This window comes from Sturnira hondurensis, unplaced genomic scaffold, assembly GCF_014824575.4.
Source record: "Sturnira hondurensis isolate 20B ecotype Veracruz unplaced genomic scaffold, ASM1482457v3 Scaffold0009125, whole genome shotgun sequence".
Classification (NCBI taxonomy): Eukaryota; Metazoa; Chordata; class Mammalia; order Chiroptera; family Phyllostomidae; genus Sturnira; species Sturnira hondurensis.
This window is the reverse complement of record NW_028081756.1, coordinates 1,125,583-1,130,735: the sequence shown is the minus strand read 5'-3', so window position 1 is coordinate 1,130,735 and position 5,153 is coordinate 1,125,583. Positions and strand designations below refer to the sequence as shown.

At 42.0% G+C, this 5,153-nt stretch overlaps 1 pseudogene; it reads left to right on the top strand.

The window, feature by feature from the left end:
• The first annotated feature begins 397 nt into the window (after positions 1–397).
• Positions 398–490, top strand: LOC118994146 (uncharacterized; annotated as a pseudogene).
• The last annotated feature ends 4,663 nt before the right edge of the window (positions 491–5,153 follow it).

Below are 5,153 nucleotides of genomic sequence, written 5' to 3'. Positions count from 1 at the left end.
AGCCATTGTATAGAAAAAAATAAATGAACTTTTTGGTCAATAAAATAGTTTATTGAGAATAATAAAATTTTAGTGTAGTTTTTTTTTTCTTCAATTTTTTTATTTAATTATTTTTCAAGTACAGTTTTCTGTCTATTACTCCCATCCCGTCCCACCCCCCCATCCTCCCCCCTCCCTCCCATTTCCACCCTTCTCAGTTGTTGTCCATGTATCCTTTATATAGGTTCCTCTAAATCCCTCCCTTATTTCCCCTGAAATTCCCTCCCCTCTCCCCTCCGGTCACTGTCAGCCTCTTCTCTATTTCAGTGTCTTTGGTTATATTTTGCTTGCTTGTTTGTTTTGTTGTTTAGCTTCCTGTTAGAGGTGAGATCATATGGTATTTGTCCTTCAACACCTGGCTTATTTCACTCAGCATAATGCTTTCCAGAGAAGATTAGCATGGCCCCTGCGCAAGGATGACACGCAAATTCGTGAAGCGTTCCATATTTTTCTAGTGTAGTTTTTATATATAAGGAAATTGAGATCTAGAGAGGTTCAATATTTGTCTGAGATCACAAGCAATTAGTGGTCCCAAAATAAAACCCAGGTCACTCTGGAATAAAGCCCATGCCTTTCTCTCTCAATGATGATGTCTTCCTAACAACTTGGCAAACCAAGGAGAATGAATAGCTTTCAAGACTATTAGAAAGACTTCAATAGATAAGAAAATAAATCATAAATTCTTTTACTTCAATTGGAAGATTCTCTAAATATTGCTTATTAATGTTCTTAGCTCACATAAAAAATTTCCACTTTCACCATAACTTTCCATACTGTATCCAAAGAAAGCATGCAAAGAGGAAAGTATGTGCTATCTTTTTAAATATCATTTGATGGCTAATCTTATAGGATAGTATTCAAATTTCTTAGCACAATGTGCAAAACACTCCAGGAATCTGGTACGACTCAGTTCTCCACATTTCAGTTCCATTTCTTCGGCCAGCCCTTAAACTCTTTTTCTTACGCAATCACATGGAGCTCCAAGAACACACTGTGCTCTCTCATGCCATGTAGCACACTCTCTCTCTTCTTTTGATCAACACCTACTCATGCTTTAAGACTCACTTCCTCCAGCAAGCCAGCAGCACTGGTGATTATCTATCCATAGCCTATGAGGCTTTAGAGGGCTAGGAAGTCAGGAATGAACAATTACTCTAAAAGGTTGTTGGAACACTATGCCATTCCCATTTCACACGTGTTTCTGAGATACAGTGGTGCTTCTCCTTCACCTCTGCCTTTCTGAGATGGAATTTAAGAGAATAATTTATAAGGCTTAATATGCGTCTCCTGAAATTTGAGGGGAAACAAGGGCTTAGTGTCTGACCCATGCCTAAGCAATCTAAAGGTGAAAGGTGATGCCTCAAACAGCATGCCTTGTGGGAGAGCCAAGAGAAAGAGGACAGGCCCCAGGAGTGAACTGGCAACATCTTTGGCTTAGGGGGAGTGACATGCAAACCCTTACTATAGCCAAGTGGACCTACAGGCAAGGCACAGCCTGGAGCTGCTGCAAAACAAGCAAGAGTGATATGGCCCCAAACAGAGAGGGAGAGCCAGACCCTCAGCTCAGACAGAGAGCACACTGGTGAGAATCATGAAAAAAGCACCTCCTATGGCTGATGAACTACGTGAAGGCTGCCTTTCCTCCCTTTAAGAATCCCCTCATTTCGGACAAAAACCAAAGTCTGCATTTTGGCCTCTACTTACTCATTTGTCTAGTATGTTTATCTATGACACAAACCATATAAAACACATTCATGCCCTGAGTGAGCCCACAGAAGGCAAGAGTAGAGGGAGGGCATTATACACAACTGGACAGAGGCAACATCACCCGGGTGGTGGAGTAGTACTTGGACCCCTTTTGCAGGGAAATTCTTAGAAAACCACAAGATTCTCTCCTGGGACAACTGCAGACACAAAATATCTGCTGAGACCAGAGGGCTTATCAGTGGATTCTAACCACAGAGGTATCTGGAGTGTGTGAAGCCATGTTAAAAGTAATAGAAACCTTTAATTTCCTAAGCCTGTTTCTAAGCCAAAGCAGTCCTGGCCTTGATGCAGAGAGAACCTATCACCTAGATAAGAAGTCAGAGGGAGTCTTGCAGTGAAATGAAACTATTCTGGGTTTTAAAAGTTATGGGCCTGTCCAAGATTTTATATGCAAAGGCCCAGGGGGCGGGGAATGCATCTCGGCATTGAGTTCAACTGGCATTGGAAATAAGAAAAGAAGTTGTTTTCTGCATGCACCCTATTCAGTCTGGCTAATAAGATGCAATAAGATGGTGACATTTGTATTACTGCTGTAAAGCACAGGGCTTGGCACAGACCGAATGGTAAACACATGAGAATGGAAAGGCATGTATCCATCTCCTGTCTTAGAATTTGGCAATGTTTGCCATTCCCTTTCTGCCACATCATTATTTTACTGTCAATAAGTAGAGCTCAAAGTGAAAGGCAAGGACATTTATTAGAAGAGTTTGTGGCAGGCTATCCTGCCAACTTAGCAACTCTCCTGTCCAAGCCTAAGTATTCTCTCTCCACGTGGTGTGTGCATGCAGAGCTATGGACTGGTTGAAGCTCTGCAAATAGGTGAGAAGCCAACTAATGTGTCACTCAGTTCTTATTTATTAGGCATCTACCATGTGCCAGACTCAGGGACTAGACAGCCAGGAATCCATGCCAAAGTAAGTGTATGCCCTTCTGCACTTTATATAATCTAGTTTTTAGCCTCCATTGGAATTTTTATTGGCATTGTAATTTTCACAATTTATTTTATAGAGTCTTTTATGTGAAGTCTCTCAAAGCTGAGTAGAAATAAACACACAGAAAAGGCTCCACAGCTTCTTCTAAGAAGAAGAAGCTCACGGTCCTCATCAAATGACACTTGGTGTTGGGTGTGAAGAGCACCATCTAAAAATAAACTGGCTACAAGCTGAGGTCTGTATCACAGTGAACCATATGAAAGGGTAGTGTTGCTGAAATGTTATTTTTTTTCTGTCACTGTTTCTTATCCTTAGTTATCTGCCTTTCTCTGGCCCCAAGCCTGGTTTAGAAAACCCTAAACTTGAGCATGGGTCTTAGAGACTGTGAAGAAATGACTTTGGGTCCTGAGGTTCTGGGTGTGAGCTGTCTGAGGTCTCGAGCCCTAATTGCATGGGTCCTCTCTGATTGTGTCTGGAGGTCCATGGCTTGAGATGGGGGGTCATTTTGGCAGTGAATTCTTACACTTGAAAGGAACATATGGGCCCCTGCTCAGAAGAAAGCAGACATTTGCCTGGCCTTCAGAGTCAATCTCAGAGGGTGTGTAGATGCCCAGACCAGGAATAGAGATGCAGACAGTGAGAGACCAGAATCAGTATTAGCTGTCTGGGCTGGTCACTGTTGCTCCCCTATTTGAGCTTCCCCATGGATCTTCAGTGAGCCTGGGGCCAAGCAAGACATGTGAACTCATGCGAGGTATATCTGGGGGCAGCAGAAAGGGGACAACCAAGAGACCCCTTAGTCTAGAAAAGGTACCTGGAGGATTGGACTAGGAGAGGCAGAACTGAGTCCTGGGCTGGAGGACCAGAGTGGAACCATGCCTGCACTGAGGATTGTAAGGTATAAAGTTGTGAGGTTGAGTCCTGGAGTCAAAAGGAAAGGAAACATTAGCAACCTGGCCTTCTGGATTCTGCTTAGGAGCAACTGCCTGATGTATGAATACACCTGGCCTGATTTGTCAAGGGTATCCAGCCATACCCACAATGTAACAGAGACCATGACTGTGGCAGGTCCTCTGCTGGGAGAGAAACAGACAGTGAGAGATAGGAACAGTGAGCACAAAAACTCTGGGAGAGCCACATCTCTAACCCCCTGGGAAAGGAAAGCAGCATTTAATGCCCGACATGGTGCTGGATTCTTCCATCCTTTGCCTCATCTTTTGACTCATAACCCTATGTCCTCTTTAGAGAGAGAGAGAGAGAGAGGGAGAGGGAGAGAGAGAGAGAGAGAGGGATAGGGAGAGAGAAAGAGAGAGAGACTGAGACTAATGCAAAAGTTGGGAAGAAACTTGCCCAAGGTCAACAGCTATTCATAGCAGAGCAGGGACTAACTCCAGGCCTGCAAGACTCTTGCACTATCAGTAATTAGCAAGAACAAGGATTTGAAATGCCCTCCAGAGTAGTAGAAACAACAAAAAATTCACAACTATAAACAGCTGAATCTAAAAAAGAAATTAAGCAAATAGGCAGAACAGGAACAGAATCATAGGTATGAAGATCATTTGGAGTGTTATCAGCTAGGACAAGGAAGTAGGAGAATGGGAGAAGAGGTATAGAAATTAAAAAGTACAAAGTGGTAGGTACAAAATAGACAGAAGGATGTTAAGAATAGTATAGGAAATGAAGTAACCAAAGAACTTATGTGCGTGACCCATGGACATGAACTAGGGGAGAGGATTGTTGGAGGGAAAGGGGTACCTGGAGGAGGGAGGCAAAGGGGGAAGATTGGGACAGTTGTAAAAGCATAATCAATAATATATATATATATATATATTTAAAAAGTGGTAGAAACCTTAAGAAAGCACTCAACTTTATAGCTCTTTGAAGATTTTACTAGTTAAAAAAGAAGCAGCCAAAATAGGATTTTCTGGGTCAGTGGTTTCGGGGGTATTGTGTTGTTTAGCTGGAAGTTAGAAGGGGTAGGATAAGACTTCAGGGTCCATTCCCAGAAAGTGTTTTTTTCTCCATTCAGGGATTTCCTAATGCTTTGATTGGGAAATCTTCCCTCTGTCTGTCCCCAGGACAGCCATCTATCTAGGCATGCAATAATATATATGATTATTATTGGATTCAGGCATGCAATTATATATATATATATATATATATATATATATATATATATATATATATACACACATACATACACATATATACATATATATATGATTATTTGGATTCAGTCATGCTGCTCATGTTTGAGAAATGGTGACCATGTACAGTTCTGATAGCAGACATTATGAGAAACAAAAGACACATTTAACATGGGGTCTGTCTTTATGATAAGGAATCCTACCTTGGCACTTGTACCACTCACCTAGAGGGTACCTTGACTGCCAGGGAAGGTGNGCATGCAATAAT